This window comes from Schistocerca cancellata, chromosome 2, assembly GCF_023864275.1.
Source record: "Schistocerca cancellata isolate TAMUIC-IGC-003103 chromosome 2, iqSchCanc2.1, whole genome shotgun sequence".
NCBI classification, from domain to species: Eukaryota; Metazoa; Arthropoda; class Insecta; order Orthoptera; family Acrididae; genus Schistocerca; species Schistocerca cancellata.
In genome coordinates, this window is record NC_064627.1 from 116,923,108 (window position 1) to 116,942,446 (window position 19,339).

Consider the following 19,339-nt stretch of genomic DNA (forward strand, 5'->3'; position numbering starts at 1 on the left):
CAATACTATCATTATTCCTGAAACAGACAGGCCGCAGACGATGGAAGAACTTCTTCAAAATTTTAATGGTGTAAAAGTGTTGTCTTCCATTGATCTCAGATCCAGCTTTTATCACATCGAACTTCATCCAGAATGCAGAAAATACACAGCTCTCCTTTGTTTCGGCGTTTGTTATCAGTTTCGGAAACTTCCTTTTGGTTTGAACATTTCTTCGGCAGCATTCATTCACGGGTTAAATTCCATATTACCTGAGTTCTTAAAACGTCACATCACCTTATATGTGGACGATATTCTAATAGCAGAAGCTTCATGGGAACAACATAACCGCATCCTCAACAGTTTGTTACGTATTTTTGCAGAATCTGGAATTACAGTTAACTTGGAAAAGTCTGAATTCGGTAGGTCAAAGGTGAAGTTTTTGGGACATATTATTTCTTCTGAAGGCATTCAGCCGGATCCTGAAAAGTTAGAAGCAATCAGAGCCATTCCAGTTCCATCCACAAAAAGACAAGTCCGCAGTTTTCTAGGTCTCGTAAATTTTTACCGTCGTTTTCTGAATATGCAAATTCTAGTTACACCAAAACTTTGTTCTCTCACTGGAAAAAATACTATTTGGAACTGGGACGAACAAGCACAGTTGGAATTCAATTCTTTGAAAGAAGCGTTACTTCACGCGCCAATACTAGCTCATCCAGATCTGTCACAAGATTTCTGCCTTAGCACGGATTCTTCTAAAGTCGGTCTTGGTGCCCACTTATTTCAAGAAGCCATAGAAAATGACACTACTGTTCAGAAAACCATTGCTTTTGCTAGCCGAGTGCTAACAAAATCTGAAAAAAATTATACCGTTACGGAATTAGAAGCTTTAGCTATCGTTTGGGCATTTAACAAATTCCGTTTCTTTCTTTCTGGTAAGCACGTAAAAGTATACAGTGATCATCGTGCATTACAATTTCTTATGTCTTCAAAATTAAATCATGACAGGTTAAAACGTTGGGCATTGTTTCTGCAAGAATTCCGCTTCACAATAGTCTACATTCCCGGCAAGGACAACATTGTTGCGGACGCGCTGTCACGCGCACCGGCTGGGCTTGAGAAAAGTAACTCAGTAGGCAACCTTGAGAAAAATTTCAGTATTCTTTACATTCAGAAAGTCGCCTTTGAAAACTTCATCACCACATCTTTAAAGGACATTGCTCATGAACAAGATAAAGATCCGATTTGGAAAGACATCAAAAGTAAATGGCATAAAAAGACACACACTCAGATTTGGCATTATTACCTCGTTAGAAACAACATACTCTTCAAACGCTGCACTGTTGATGACAAGCTATGGGTACTTTGCATTCCAGACGATTTTGTTAATAAGCTCATTTGGTACATTCATTTCAGCTACGCACATTTTGGTCCACGAAAATGTTATCATATTCTTCGAACGACTTGTTATTTTAACAATATGGAAAAGCGAATTCGAAGAGTCTTGTCTATTTGTAAACTTTGTCAAAAGGCGAAACCATCTACTATCTCACATCGTGCTCCGTTGTTTCCTATTATTCCTTCTAAATTAAAAGAATTTGCTGCTGTTGATCTCTTGGGACCCCTTGTCAGAACATCGAATGGATTTTCGTGCGTTCTAGTCGCTGTTGAACTTACTTCAAAATTTGTTTCTTTCACTCCGTTACGTAAAGCCACTGGACGGTCTGTATCCAACGCCTTTGTTAAAAATTTCTTACGTGAAGTTGGCCACGTTGCTAAAGTCATTTCAGATAACGGACCGCAATTCAGATCTGCTGTTTGGTGACGCATGCTTCGGAATCATAAAATCAAACCTGTTTTTATTTCATTGTATTCACCACATTGTAACCCCTCCGAACGGATTATGAAAGAAATCAATAAGCTTTGCAGACTTTATTGTCACAGAAAGCATCAGCATTGGGACAGATATTTACACTTATTTCAAAACGTGCTGAATGAAATGCCTCATGACTCCACTGCTTTACCTCCTACTCTTGTACTGAAGAATGAAGAACCACCGAACAGAATCAGAGAGCTTGTACCTTTCCCGAATACACGTAAACTTCGACACAAAGACATAATTGATTTGGCTCTTAAAAATATAAAATCTGCAGCAGACAAAAGGAGAAAACTACACGGTAAAGCAAATGCAAAGAAATTATATATTGGTCAGAAAGTTCTCATTAAAGCTCATTCATTGTCACATAAGAAGAAACACTTGAGTCACAAATTCTTTCTAGTTTACAATGGACATTACAGAATCCGACGTAAACCACAAGATAATTGCGTTGAAGTTGAAACTCTGCGTACTAGGAAGAGTAAAGGTTTACACCACATTTCACATGTAAAACCATTTATTGAGAGATAATCTGCTTTTTAACTTAGTCTTTGCAATTTTCACTTCACGCTACTTGTACAATTTGTCACACTGAGAAACTGTTAACATGCAACAATGTTTTGAAGTTCAATATCCACTCAAGAACCAAGAGAACTTATTTAAACAGAAATTACGAATGCATTGTTATTGCGAACAGACGACACAGTGTTACTGTGTGTGTACATTCTTACTTGTTAGTTGCACAATTACGTAACGATTATGAGGCTTACATACTTAGGACATATACTGGTACTGCTAATGAGATTTTAATGCAACATTTTGGTTTACTTGAAAATACATTCTGAATTAAAGTACTTTCTGAGAGATACCAGATGACACAGTGGTTAGTTTATGTGACAGCTACACGATTATATCACGACGCTACTAATGAGTGACAATTTACAATGTTGCTATTGCGGTGTATCTGTTTTATATCTGCACAGTTTTTTCTGAATTCTTCTGGAAAGTAAAACATGTTTAATAGTAACTCTTGTGGTATAGCTACAATGAGACAGCCTTTTCTGTAGCACAACAATACGTTGCAGCACAGTAATTTCTTCATCACAACAATAAGCGTAATAACTAAGATATCTCTACGCAAAGCATTTCACTTTTGTGTATCATGAGGTAAGTACATTGATTTCTGCAGAACTTAGCTTTTGGAGGACGATAACTACGACACTTCCACAGAGATTATCTTACAGCAAGACGCACATTTAGCGCTACAGGACACGTATTTGAGTGATTAATTTTGTACTTAAAACATTTATTTTTAAAGATTTTTGAATTACAAAGAAAGTTTTCCATGATACATTTCATTCCATTGCTGTAATCTGTAACACCTGAGGGTATAATTACATTAAACCTCAGGGGGGTACACGCCTACTTTGTGTACCATGTGTTTGGCAAGCACAAGGAGCCCTAGCTAATGTGGTATTTGCTTATACAATTTAACACATCGGTACCATATTTCTCTAACACACAAATTACACAGCTATCTGATCATTTAACTGAGAGAGACAAACTTTTTTTACGTCAGTGACACATTTTTACGCAGTTACAGAGTTGGATTACTTCACACTTACGAAACTGTATTTTTGTCTGTACTGTGTGAACTGTTCATATTTTTTCAGACCCATTGTGATACTATGAGAGCTTTGAATGATGTATTTGGTATGAGATCATGATTTTTTAAAGTACGTTTGAGGTAGATGACACTACTGAAATGAGCAGAGAATTTTCTTTAGGTTTTGAAACTATTGCAGAAAGCTACGACGTTTTTGAGATTTGAGGTGTTATGATGTTATTATTACGACGACGATGTGTATTATGCTGCTGAGGTATGTTTATGATTAATAGGCTGATGCTATATGAGTTATTTGATTATGCTACATATCTCTTATGATGAAATATTGAAGAAGTGTCGACGAATATATATATGTATAATGAGGTAAGGAATAATGAGTAGTGGATAGGGACTCTGACTTGTGAAAAAGGATGTTGGAAACCAAGAATCGTACTTTAAGAGTTATGAAATCTGTGTAAATGCGTGAATGTATCACAATGCTGGCGAAAATTTTTTGGACACTGTTATATTTACAGGATTTTGTTTTTACAGAAGTGAAACGCAAATTCTCGACCTGTGAAATATTTTTATATGAGACTGTCACTGTAGCAGAAACTGCTGTCGTAAATATTTCAGTAAGAAAGGTAAGTTACCTTGGTGTAATGCGTTTTGGGCGCCCAGATGAGAGGTAGTCGTCTGACAAAAGAAAGCCATTAGGTGGAGAAAATAAAGGGAGGCCATATCCTCGCTATTGACATTCCTTTGTAGAAAGCATCGCAAAAACGACATGGTCGAACCTGAAAACATATGATTACACTGTGGAGCTCTTCATTTATGATATTTACTGAAATGCCTAATGAAATGACGAGAAATATTTTTATGTCTATACACCTGATTATGACTACTGTCTCTCTAGTTGAGAGATTTTTCTACTAACTTATGAAATGCCTCATGACTACTGCATGATGTTCTTATGCTTTACTTTGTACATAGTTGCTTATTTCATTCGATATCTGATTTCCAGCTGTCTTGCAGCATTGTTTTCATAAAATAAAATTAAATGCATTTGCTAATGTGAACACTTTCTGTCAACAGATCTATTAAATAATTATTTTATGACCCACATTCTTCGAAAAAGGAGCTCTTGAAATGGAAAGAACAATAAGAAGGGACTAACAACAGTAACTGCATATATCATTTTCTTTTCAAGTACTTGGTAATTTTTTTGTAGAATTAGTTTTTGTGGTGCACCACTTTAATTACATAGACATTAAGATGTGAATATACATTTCCCTTATCTGCATTGTTGTTTTTACTGTAATATTTTTTCTGCTTGAGCTATGTCATGTTTAGGTATAAGTTGCTGCTGTTTGCCAGGTATAGTGTTATTGAATTTGACTTTGTATTATTCTGTTAAGCCAGTTTTACTAATGATTTATTTTTAATGTTTGCTGCACATTGCCTTATATTAGTTGTAATATTACAATTGCTTTGCTAATTTCTTAATGCTGCTTGCTTCGCAAATCTGCGTTTTTTTTTTCATTGCTGTTTATATTAATTGTTTTATGTGATGCTGCATTGCCTCATCCCTTGGTATATATATCTGAGCTCAGTAGATTTAAGCTAGCTTAAGAGGGGGTAGCCTATAAGAGAATGAGTTGCAATGAATCAGAAGAAATGTATTGAGAAGTTATACGAAAAAAGTACAGAAAGCAGGTATAGGTAGGACTTTTGGGAATAATGATGAACCAAGGGAGATCTCCATGCAAAATACTGCAGTAAAACAAACCCTGTCCTTTCCTCTTTGCTGCTTTTTCCCAATATGTAATTTGTGTGTTGTCCTTTCCTTTTGGTGTTATCCCACTATGTGTTTATGTACCCTTGTGTATTTGTTTTCTTCCTGTCTCTGTGTAGTTTCATAGAATTTTTTCTTCTTCTAATACTAAGCTACATTCACTATGATGAGGAATACTGTTATCCTCGATTATAATTGGCATTAATAATATGTTATTTACCTTGTAAATATGCTTAGACATTATTTATCTGTTCTGTTTTGTTGCTCATATGTGAAGTTGATGTTTCGCAAGTTATTCTGATCTTTTATGTATGTACTCATGTAATAATTCCTGTAACACTGATGTATATGTTATTTCGATTCTTTTGTAAAGCCTGTACTACAAATGTTATCTGAATTCTTATGTTCTTTAATGATGTATTTTGTACCTTTGTAATTGTATTCTCATGTTATAATATTGTAATTGACACCAGCTAATCAAATTAAGTAACTTGTAAGTTCCATTTCACTGCACACATTTCTGTTGGTCATAGTATGTGGACAATATGTGAGAAGTAGGGACTGTTAGTGTTTGCACGTGTGTTAATAATTCAGCAAGGGACTGGATAACAGCATTGCTGGTTTTAAGGACAATTCCAAAAACTTTGTGAGTGCACAAGTGGTGGTTATGGACTTGCTTTATTAACTGCAAGACTCTTCAATGGTGATTGTGCACCCACACAGTCACAACAGATGGCTGCTGGCCATCTCTACAAGGACTGCAGTGGGTCTGCATCTTCGATTACTCACCAATACCATTATTTCTACAAGGACTACAGTGGGTCTACACCTTTGCTGACTCACCAATACCATTATTTCTACAAGGACTGCAGTGGGTCTGCACCTCTGGTGGCCCACCAATACCACAATCTCTACCAGGACTTCAGTGGGTCTGCTCTGTGATGACCTACCTACCAATATTCTTCAGAACTTCGAATGACTCTGCTGTGGGTTTGCTCCATTGTGGCCCATTACCTGTCAGCATGTCAAGAGTCAGCACTGTCTTTCCGTTGGAAGGACACCACTACTTCTTCAAGACTGCATGGAAATCCACTACTTCTGTGTGCAATTTTTTTTGCTAATGAGACTTTGTGAAAAAAAACTGTAATTACTATTTGATTAATGATCAGGACTGTCTTTATGGACTGTGAGAAAATTTTAACTTTTGACCAACATTGTATAAATAAGTGTGTGCATTTGATATCTTTGTTATTGTAATTATGAAAAATTTTTTCAAATCATTATTGGCCACTGCCCAAAAATATTTTGTAAAATTTTTTGTGGGGAGCATTGGGGCTATGTAAGTAGGCTGTTTATATTTTCTTATTGGCAACGTTACGTAGCGCTCTGTATGAAAATCACTGGCTGTGCTGTGTGCAGCCTGTGGCTAGTTTGCATTGTTGTCTGCCATTGTAGTGTTGGGCAGCGGCAGCTGGATGTGAACAGCGCGTAGCGTTGCGCAGTTGGAGGTGAGCCGCCAGCAGTGGTGGATTTGGGGAGAGAGAGATGGCGGAGTTTTGTAATTTGTCATGAACTGCTATATATATTATGACTATTAAGGTAAATACATTGTTTGATCTATATTAATATCTTTCATTTGCTAACTATCCCTATCAGTAGTTAGTGCCTTCTGTTGTTTGAATCTTTTATTTAGCTGGCAGTAGTGGCGCTCGCTGTATTGCAGTAGTTCGAGTAACGAAGATTTTTGTGAGGTAAGTTATTTGTTAAAGGTATAGTTTAATGTTAGTCAGGGCCATTCTTTTGTAGGGATTTTTGAAAGTCAGATTGCGTTGCGCTAAATAATATTGTGTGTCAGGTTAAGCACAGTCGTGTATAAATTGTTCTAAGGGGACGCTTCAACTTACGTAGCAAATGTGAATACCATGAGCTTTAATTGACGAGCGACCCTAGTATTACGCAAAACGGGTGTGTAACAGATGAGACTTCTGCAGTTCTGAGTGAAGCTTCATGCGCTGTTATGCGGCATCGCGTGCGTTCATTACCTTGTCGTTGGTTAGGTAGTGTCAGGGGGCGCCGGTCGGCACAGCTCCACGCACCTCGCCGACTCGGAAGCAACTCTCCTTCCTAACTTCTCCTCACTACAATTTACCGAAGTTGGTTTAAAAAAACTATCTGGCTATGTTTTCATCTGACCAATCAGGGTCTCAATGTTAACCTTAAGCACCGCCTACAAAAATTCTGTCTATCCAATGATAAACGTTATACTTTTCGTGGTGGGGCAATGTTTTTAACGTTTGCAACGTAACAGAGACGCGAAAAAGTCTCACGCTAAAACTTGCAGCTGGTGTGGCCCTTTTATTGATATCGTAAGATCTATACTGTTCTTCTGGAGTGCTCTAGCTTTTAACATGGGCTGGGGGTTGTCCTGGCGGTTGGCTGGCGACGTGGGTGTCCGTCCCTTATCGTAGGGCCTTCTAGCTTAACACGGTTCTGCTCTCAGCTTCTGTTCTCGTTTCTCCACTCGGAACTGCGTCTGTCTCACGGTGGGAAGGTATGACATGCATTCAGGCGTTCTTGTGTTAGTCTGTGGTATTCCATTTGCTCACTCGTTACTCGTATTACTTTGCTTAATTTAATGTCACGATTTATTCGGAGCTATGAGACATACTACTGGATTTGCTTATCATGTCAGGGTTTTCATGGAAGGTGTTGGATTTGCCTGACACCTTACAGGATCGAGTATTAGAATCAGAATTTAAAGGAGCTTTGGAGGACTTACGATCAAATAAGGTAAAGGGATAGATAACATTCCATCAGAATTTCTAAAATCATTGGTGGAAGTGGCAACTAAACGACTGTTCACATTGGTGTGTGGAATGTATGAGTGGCGACATACCATCTGACTTTCAGTAAAGCATCATCCACAAAATTCCGAAGACGGAAAGAGCTGACAAGTGCGAGAACTACCACAATCAGCTTAACAGATCATGCTCCCAAGTTGCTTACAAGAATAATATACAGAAGAAAGCAAAAGAAAATTGAGGTTGTGCTAGATGACAAGCAGTTCGGCTTTAGGAAAGGTAAAGGCCCGAGAGAGGCTATTCTGTCGTTGCTATTAATAATGGAAGCACGACTAAAGAAAAGTCAAGACACTTTCATAGGATTTGTCGACCTGCAAAAAGCGTTAGATAATGTAAATTGGTGCAAGATGAAAAAAGTAGGGGTAAGCTATAGGGAGAGTCGGGTCATATGTAGTATGTACAACAGCCAAGAGGGATTTATACGAGTGGACGATCAAGAAGGAAGTGCTCGCATTAAAAAGGGTGTAAGACAAGGACGTAGCCTTTCTGCCTACAGTACAATCTGTACATCGAGGAAGCAATTATGGAAGTAAAATAAAGGTTCAGGTGTGGAATTAAAATTCAAGGTAAAGGGACATCAATGATGCGATTCGCTGATGACATTGCTATCTTGAGTGAATGTGAAGTAGAATTAGATGACCTGCTGAACGGAATGAACGGTCTAACAAGTACAGAATATGGATTGAGAACAAATCGAAGAAAGTCGAAGGTAATGAGAAGTAGTAGAAATGAGAACAGTGAGAAACTCAACATCAGGATTGATGGTCACGAAGTAGATGAGGGAATTCTAGTACCTAGGCAGTAAAATAACCAATCACGGACGCAGCAAGGGGGCATCAAAAGCAGACTAGCAATGGTAAAAATGGTATTCCTGGCAGAGAGAATTCTACTAATATCAAATATCGGCCTTAATTTGAGGAAAAAATTTATGAGAATGTACGTCTGGAATACAGCATTGTATGGTAGTGAAACATGGACTCTGGGATAATCGGAACAGTAGAGAACCGAAGAATTTGATATGTGGTGCCACACAGGGATGTTCAAAATTAAGTGGACTGATGAGGTAAGAAATGAAGAGGTTCTATGGAGAATCGGAGAGAAAAGGCACACGTGGAAAACACATATGAGGAAAACGGACAGGGTGATAGGGAATCTGTTAAGACATGAGGGAATGACTTCCATGGTATTAGAGGGAGCTGTAGAGGGCAAAAACTGTAGATGAAGACAGAGATTGGAATACATCAAGTAAACCATTGAGGACGTAGGATGCGAGTGCTACTCTGAGATAAAGAGGTTGGCACAGCAGTGGATTTCGGGTCAAAGCAGTCAGAAGACTAATGACTAAAAATAAAAACCCTTCGAAAAGATGGAACTGTTCGTGACACCGATGGGCCACCAATATATTGAACGTCATTTTCCGCTAAATGTTTTATTAATTAATTATGAACACATGTGCACCGAGGAGGTACAATGCAATTGTTTGAACTTCGTGGCTGGAAGCAGTAGAAAACATGATGTCATATTCATGCCATTCGTGCCTTACGTATCGAGCAAAACTGGGGAGCAACATGAAGCTGCTACAAGAATACATGGTAGGAGCTGTTGTTTATATAAATCACCTGGTGTTATAGTATTGATTATAAGATATTATGTTTTAAAAATCTGAATTTTAAAGTATTATTTAACAAAAAAACATTTCTCAGTACAAGTTTTGTCACCTGTTTTCAAATACCGAAACTCTACCATTTTATGGCTGGGGATCCGTGAGTGGTATCATTAGAAACGAACAACTGCTTGCTATCCTTCATGGTGTTCCAAAATTTAATGGCCAGGGACGTGAAGAAATGACGATGAATTCAAACTACTTCACTGACCCTAAATTCCTTAAAAATCAGTCCAACTAAACAGAACTGGGATTTCATTAAACAAAGATTCAGATCTCTCTAAACACAGTGTGGTAGTCCACAGGATTTGCATTCTGGGTGGATGGAAATCACGCTCTTTTTACCTCCAGTACGAACAAAATATTTTTTTAAAAATCTGTAGGACGATAAAATGCAGCTCTTTTGCATATGAGAGGTGGATTAACAAGCGATTATGTTGATAATAATAACGTTCTGGTTGACTGACATCTACATATGCATGAACTACGTGAAACGGCGCATTATCGTTCACATGTGATTGTGTAGGGCTCTTCCGTTTACACGACACCCTGTAATTCATTCTGACTTGCATTCTCACCACAATATGCAAATGGAGACACCACTAGAATCCGTGCTCGCGTGAGCACAAACAGATGACACACACGTTTTCTGCTTGCAGTTCATGGTCACGGGGCAGTAATGCGACATATTTTACAATCAACAGGCTTCGTTAACGTGGTATACATTTTTACTTTCTTAGATACACTTTAGACCCAAATCGCGATTACAGAATGTTAAATCATGACTGCTTGTTTTAGGAATCGTCCTTGAATCTTCAGTTGAAGAGTATTATTCGCTTTTGCTGCTTTTTTTTTTTACATCAGTCAGGCCAACAGACAAACCGGATGTGCTTGAGTGGACCGTTATTCCACCAGACATGCCGAATATTGACTGCACCAGGGAAAACTACCGCTCCCTTACACAGAGTGAAGAAAAAAATCCGAACTTGGTGGTCGGAATGCGATTCCTCATGCAGATTCAAGACAAAAGTTTATCTCGCAAAATCAAATCGGGTGCAATTTGAAAAATAAAGTAAAATAAAAACGTTTGAAAACGAGGAGATGGCAAGACAACCTGCAGCGGTTCATCAATCAATCAACCCCTCCCGGTCCCCCTCCCCCCCCCCACCCCACCCCCGCACCCAATACTGCAATAGCCGTCATAGCTCACTGAATCGACTGCTGGAACGTCAAATCTGAATCCTCTATGGAACGGTGGTTCGAATCCCCGTCAGGCCCCTTTTCAATATTTTGAACTCCCATTGCCTAGTTTTCGTCGTCTACGAGCAGGGCATCATTTAGTCACATGACAATGGCCTGCCATATGCCAGAGAGATCAATTAAAGAGCATGCATGAGTCTACTAAGCTGTCAGCGCAATAACGAAACTGGTCCGGTGAAGTATATGTACGGCGGCTTCCCGACAGAATACACAATCGATGAATACGTCGATGTGCTTTTGGTGCTGGGTGCATCCGGAAGCCAAGCTGAAGCTGCTGTTGCTGCTCGTTCTCATGGTTCACGGTACCCGCAAAGGCCCCATCGCGATAGAAATGTTTGTCGTCGCCTGGAACAACGCCTGAGGGAAACTGGTAACGTTCGTCCACAAGTAATGGACAGAGGTCGTCCAAGGGCTGCACATGCTCCACAAACGGAGGACGTAATTCTTCAAACGATTCACCAGTCACCTCGGTGAAGTTCCCGTGATATTGCAAAGCAGTTCCAGAATTGTCAAAGAAGGTTCGTTGAAGTGTTGCACAATGGCGAACTGTGTACATGTTATTACATGACTCAACACCAGAGGCCAAAAGACTGCATTCGACGAGTGTCGTTTTGTGAATGCATTTTGCACCAAGTGGCAGATATCGAACACTTAACCAATAATGCGATATTGCCCAACGAATCTAGCTTCGCTCGCGAAGGTATTTCCAGGTTCCACAATTTTCATTAGTGGTCGGATTACAACTCTTGACGGTAACATTGAGGCACGATTGAGCATCAAGCTGCGGGCTGAAATCGTTGAAGGAATCCTTAGGGGGCCCTTACCTATTGTAGGAGATGTTGAATGCCCCTCTGTACCATACGTTCGTTACAATACTTTGCCCGATCTTTTAGAAGACGTTCCACCTGGTTTCGGCGACAGGTGTAGTTTCAGCATGATGGTGCACCGTCACAGTTTGGAATCAATGTGCGTTATTAATTTATATGAAGCGTTTCCAACGAAATGTATTGGTCGTGGAAGCGCGATATCCTGGACTCCACTTTCGCCGGACCTTAGTCCTCTAGATTTATATTTGTGGGATCACTCAAAAGAACAGCTTTATAGTACTACATCCGTGGATATACTCGACCTTATGAGCTCGCGTCCATGTCGCTTCGGCTATTGCGAATGCAGGTTTTTGCGCTGGGTCCAGCAGAGGCTGTTCCAGCGAGTGGTGAAGAGCTTGGTCGCTTTCAACACTTAAACCTAAACGTTGCGCCTTCCTGTACGTACATGCTCTATGAACATAATCCTGGACGACAAACGAAGAAAATGGAACTATTGTGCTTACAAGGGAACCTCCCCATCGCACCTCCCTCAGATTTAGTTATAAATTGACACAGTGGATAGGCCTTGAAAAACTGAACACAGATCAATCGAGAAAACAGGAAGACGTTGTGTGGAACTATGAAAAAATAAGCAAATTATACAAACTGAGAAGTCTATATGCAAGATAGGCAACATCAAGGACAATGTGGGCTTCTGAGTGCCGTGGTCCCGTGGTTAGAGTGAGCAATTGTAGAAAGAGAGGTCCTTGGTTCGAGTCCTCCCTCGAGAGAAAATTTTACTTTCTTTATTTTCGCAAAGTTATGATCTGTCCGTTCATTCATTGACATCTCTGTTCACCGTAATAAGTTTAGTGTCTTTGTTTCGCGATTGCACCGCAAAGCCGTGCGATTAGTAGACGAAAGGACGTGCCTCTCCAATAGGAACCGAAAACATTTGATCGCAAGGTCATAGGTCAACCGATTCCTCCACAGGAAAACGCGTCTGATATATTCTTTACGATAATAGTGACGGCACGTGAGTCACATGACAGGAATATGTTGTCGACCCACCGAACTTACACACTTGGCGAATGGGTAGAAAGATTCTTCTATCTTGCCCGATTTAGGTTTTCTTGTGGATGTGATAATCACTCCCAAAACAGTGATGAAAACATAAGAGTTTATCACATAAACTGCAACAAATGAATGCAACAGTTTCACAGTCGTACAGTTTTCCCTATGCTCTGTCAAAACATATGTTTTTTACGTTTTCAAATGTTTCCGTGCGTAGACCGTCAAATCCTGTATATGTCCAAGCAAATCTGAACATGTCCTGGAATTTTGGAGAGCGAAGTTGATTATGTGTGAGTGACTGAACTTTGATAATTATCTGAAAATAAAAAATTAAACGTTTCACTCGAGAGAGGATTTGAACCAAGGACCTCTCGTTCCACATCTGCTCACGCTAACCACGGGACCACGGCGCTCGTAAGCTGACACTCTCCTTGATGTTGCCTACCTTGCGCATGGACTACTCAGTTTGTATATTTTGCTTATTTTCTTCATGGTTCCACACAACCTCTTCCTGTTTTCTCGATTGATCTGTGTTCAGTTTTTCAAGGCCTATCCCTGTGCCAACTTATAACTAAATCTGAGGGGGGTGCGATGGGGAGGTTCCCTTGTTAGCACAAGGTGTAAACTGGTGTAGCATACCTTCTACGTCACTGGATACTGACGATGTTACAGTACTCACTATTATTCTCTGTTGACTTTATTTGTGTCATGGACTAAACAAAATGATTGTTTACGTCTGTAAGAAGTTCTGGTAATTGAGCCTTGGTAAAAATTGCTGTTTTGAAGAGCGCGCCCCAGCGCGTTGTATGAAGTAGGCGCTCTCCGTTTCTGGCGGTGGCGCCGCTGTGGCAACCGCAGCTTTGGTGTCTCCCTCTGGTGGGAAAGGGGAAAGGTAGCCTCCTCACGTGCATTTAAGCGGCGCTATGAGCTCGCTAGGTGGAGTCTGGTCAGTTGGACAGCCGCGTCAGTGTGGGGCAGTCAGTGTCTGTCTGTCGTCCGGAGTGCTAGTATAGGCCGCCAGTCTGCTCGAGTTTGTTCAGGCAATGGTCATTGGTGGTTGGATTGATCGATTGGTCGGTCGCGCATTGAGATACAAGATGACTTGTCCATCTTGAGTGCCGGCGCATGTGAGGTCGCCACGTGAGTCCAGTGGGCCGCGCCGTATAGCGAGGGGTAGTGGCTTAACGGCCGACACGAGAGCAACAGGAGCCAACCGAAGACATCGGCCTGGCCGGTGTGAGCTGCGACACCGTGAGACGGGAGATGGGCGCACCTTCCTGCGTCCTTTGAAGCGGCTGGCAGCGGACGGTTCGGGAGAACGTTTTGGGGGTGCTGCGCCAGGTCTTCCCCAGACATCGCAGTTTATTAGAATTTAAGTGATTCGTGCTTGTTGTTTCAGTTACTTGTTAAATTCTACTTGTTTTCTTGGTCAGTCTGTCGTCCCCAGCTTGCTCGTCTGTCTCTCGTCCGCATTTGTTAGGCAGTTAGTGTCTGTCTGTCTGTCTGTCGGTCTGCCGTACGTTAATAGCTGCCTCTGTCATGTTTGTGTTAAAGAATTTATTGCTTGAAGTGTAACGGCTGAATTCCTGAAATATGTTTTTTATCTTGCCTATATGTATATGTGTAATGTAGAGCATGTTTTGTATATTTTATGTAAGACCGCATTTCATGGGTTTTTATTTAAATGGTCATTTTAGTATATAAAGTTACCATCCTTCCACCGTAAGAGTTTTTTTTAGTCAAGTTGCACCTTCGGTGGCAAGTTAATTTTTTTAATGTTAGTGTTTTATACCATTTCCATACCTCCTACGGGGAGCATAGCCTATCTGCTTGTGTGAGTTGTTAAAAGTTTTTTGTTTAAAGTAATCTGGTGTGTTGCACATCTGCACCAGTGTAGTCTTTCAGAGGTTGTTGTGAGCGGTCGTGACTACGGCCGTGTCAAAAGGCAGCGGTAAGGTTCCCAGTTCGAAAGCTCATACTGTCAATATTTGTTCTTTCTGTCTCTGAATAAAATTGTAACTTGATATTTTGAGGGTGCTTCCTGAATATAATTTTAAATCTGTTTACAAAAAAGGGCTTTTTGAATAAAATTTCAATTTTTTGAAACAAATGTAATTTGTTTTCATCAGTTACCCACTGACAACTACTTCCACGCACACATAGTGTGATTAAATGTGTTAATGTTCATAAAGAATCGCTAGTAAATAAAGTAAATTCTTAAGAAAAAGGTTTTAAAAGTAAATTAACGGTTCAGTAATGTCTTAATATTTAAATAAAAATAACAGTAATAGAAATAAATACACAAGACACAGCATTGTGGAGGTGTAAATTGGATACAATTTTACACTTCAACAAAAAAAGGGGAAAAAATGTTCAACACTAAAGCGACTCTTTCCATCAGCAAGTCTGCACATTCATTCTTTACGGCGTTTCCTCGTCCCAAATTTAATTTTTCAGTATTTGTTTGTTATAATACCTACCTTACAAAAATATAGGACTTAAACAGAAGTAAAAAGAACTTTAATTAATTTCAAAGGAACCTTCCTGGCGCTCAAAGGGAGAGGTGGGAGCAAAGTGGGCAGGGGTCGCAACCCGAGCCCTGACCACCACGTCCCGCTCCCTGCCCCAAGAAAAGTGTAGGGAACGCGGAGCAGGCTCTTGGAACAACGGCGCCTCAGCACCATCTGACAGCTGTCGGGAAGGGCTACCGCTCTGTCAGGGACGTGATACAGGGCAAAGCTGCCCTGACACCGCGGGAGGATAACGGTCTCGTACCGAATCTTGAACAACAACCCATGGCAACCGTATGAACCCAATGCTGCCACCATATGGCAGGCCATTGATGGCGGAATCGTAAGTGCCTGTGCCACGTGGGAGATTCTGACGTCAAACATACATTTATGTATTGCATGCCTTGGAGAAGATCGAGGGCTTGTAAATCATGATGAAGGAGCCAAACTCTTAATTGGAACAATAGGCGACGGCAGTTGGGGGAAGGCGTCCACCGCAGATCACTTGCAAAATCGAGTCCTAAGGATCGGATAGTAGCACCTACACGCAATGGAGCAGCGCTGTCCGCAGGAAGCCCCGCGCCAATAGCAATGGTGCTCGATTTTCGGACGTTAAGGCATCTACCGGAAGGTTTGCTGTAGGCTGTGACCAATGCCAGTGACTCCCTGACCTTAGCGCCACTGCGAAGAACGATGACGAGGTCGTCCACATAAGCATTGAAGTTGAATACATAGCCACCAAAAAACATCAAAGACAAGAATTGACGGAGATTGGAGGGCAATAGTACAACTGTACAGACAGCAGCCAGCCATGACGCATCAAACGATGGATCAAGATGGAATGAGTGATATGGCCATTGTAGAGTGCATGGGACGAAGCTCCACAAGCAGACACATTATTACGTCGACGGTAGTATCATGCTATCCCATACTGCGGAACACCCCTTCCAGGTAGTCATGATCAGTCCAATCAACCGCCAGGCTGAAGTAAAGAGTTGCCAAAAGTCCAGGATCACGATGAGCATAAGCACGAGCAAGAGCGATTATATCTAGATGGTGCAGAGGGCGCTGCGGATGTCATCTGATCAGGGGCCGTCCATTTAAGATGTGCAGCCATCCGCTGGGTAAATTTCTTCGTGTCACCGTTGAGCAATGTAAAGGGCTGGGAATAGCGTATCTGTGAGATACCCTGAATCTTGTGGTTGGGAGTGAGGATACTATAGAGCAAATCGGCTGTGATCTGCATGAGGTCACATAAGTTCCTGACAAATTTCCGTTCACACTGACGCCTCTAGGGGGCGAAATGTACGATAAAATTCCAATGGGAGGCAATCAGCGTCAGGCGAGTTATTTGTAGAATGTGCCAGGTTAGAATCATGGACTTAGTTCTTCGTGATGTCAGCAAGCACACCCATCATTGCATCCCCAGGAATCGAGTCAAAGAGATTCAGGAGACCGCTGTAGTGCTGGCAGGTTTATGACATGCAGCGTATAGCATAATATAATATGCATGGAGGGCAGACCCAATAACGCATTGCATATCTAAGCGCGATCCATCGTCAGTCGTAAGAATGTTAATCAAAGTCTTCCAACAGTGGCAAAGTTCCGCTATACGCGACGCTCCTGCGCCAACCCACCATGGGTGTGTGAAAACACCATAACTCATTCAAGCTGTCGGCGAGAGTCCGCTGTGAGCAACGCTTTGGCATAACTCACCATTCCTCACGCTCTGGCGAATACGGTATGATAGTACATTCACAGAGAATGGTGAAGCATAAATTCTGGCTCCACCGTCACCACGCTGTGACCTCCCTTCAGTAACAAATCAAGGTATTATGGAGGGCAGACTTTGCTCAGAGCACCCGCTATAACACAGCAGATTGATCAGCATCACAGCGTCACAGAAAAGCTGTCCCTCGATGAGCTGTTGGCTGCCTTATGAAGTGAGATGCCCTTTATGAAGTAAGATGCATCATGTTCAGTATCCATGTCCCCCAGGCACGCCACATCCTTTGACGATAGAGATTGATGGCACAGATATATGCATCATGGTAAGTGAACACAACAGCCCAGACTTTAACAGTCTGCACCCCACCGACAATACCGCAGGAGATATAATCTTAATGAAGGTGACTAGAAGAATGGCTAGTGAAATGCGTAACCCAAGACGATCACAAAGAACATACTCCCTAAATAAGGCTGAGGTGCTGCAGAATCGCAGGTAGAGCCACGCACAGAGTGTGAAGTGGCGGTTGGTCATTGGGCGCCTGGGTGGAGTTGACATCGCCTCCTATGATCAATGCATCCGGCCAGCCCAAGAGGAGAGACGTGACTGCCCCGGCAAAGGAAGTGGAACGTTCGTGGCAGCGTCTCGAACCAGATGGCATATAGACGTTGATGCTCCTGAAAGCAGTAAATATAAGATCCATACCTCTAGCATTAGGGAGTTAGGCAACTGTAGCAACGAGGATACCGTCACTTAAGGAGGATCACCACACCACTACCAGTAGGGCAAGCTTGGGAGGTATGTGCTGTAAAGCCAGGGGAAGCACAAAAGGTCGCAACATGCACCTCCTGAAGCAGGCACTGTCAACGTCCACAGCATATAGCATTTCCAGGAGTAAAGGTAGTTTGTGGCCTGCACGAATCGTATTTACAATGCCTGAGGCTATGCAAAAGGTTTGAAAAGCTGCTATCATCAGGAGGATGGCCGGCCGAGGTGGCCGAGCGGCTCTAGGCGCTACAGTCTGGAGCCGCGCGATCGCTACGGTCGCAGGTTCGAATACTGCCTCGGACATGGATGTGTGTGATATCAGGTTAGTTGGGTTTAAGGGGTTCTAAGTTCTAGGTGACTGATGACTTCAGAAGTTAAGTCCCATAGTGCTCAGAGCCATTTGAACCATTTGAACCAGGAGGATGGCGGTAGCACTGGATGTCCCTGTTAGGCCCCTATGGAAGGACACAGGACTGGGACAGGGAGGGAGTCGACCACACCAACGGGGGTCGATCGCTCTACACACCTTCAGGAAGTCCATCCACTGCACCGACGTGGTCTGCCCAGGAGACAGACATCTCAACAGGCTGACTCAGCTGAACACTATCAGAGGTGTGCTCACAGGTAGCCTCAGAAAGGGAGGCAACCACATCAGACGCGGATAGGGGATGGTCGGTGTCAATCGGTGGATGCTGACTGGAGGCTGAGGAGGGGAAGGCCATGGCGTCATTTGATACCTACCACGGCGTCGGAGGCCTGTGAATCATCAGTAGGAGGATAGTCAACCTGTGCACACATCCGACAGAGGCAGCAATCAGAAGGTGTACGGCGCTGTCTCTTCCATTTCCTCAGTGACCGTTGCTTCCTAACAGGTTGATCCATGGCGGAGGGGGGTGGCTGTCGTTTGACAAGTCACTAGACAGCAGATAATAAGAGGTCGGTACGGCTCCATGATCAACAAGCCTGGGGTCAGGGCGGACAGCTTGCATCTGTTTACAGCCATCGTCCGTTGGTACTGCGACCTCCGGCAGTGTAGGAGAGACAGGCAAAACGTCCATCGTCTCGTTGAGAGGAGTTGATGTCGATCCAGAGTGGGCGCAGCAGGCAGCCCCACTGTGGATATGTAAGATAGAGGTAACACAGTGTGCGCCACAAGGAGAGCGACGTCTCCGATCGGCGTCTGAGCCTGCCTACGCCAGAGACAATCACAATGGACACGATCTTCCTGACCAAGTACGCCGCTGGCCATCGTACATGAAGACAGCCCTGCAACCAGCAGTTACCAAGTAGGAAGGCGCGTGTTTCTTCAGTTCAATTTCTTCATAACGGTCATCGCTGAGGACATGGTATGTATCGAATGTTTTCCACGTTTCAGCAACGTGAATGACGATGTTGCTGTAAGCTTTCTACATCTACAT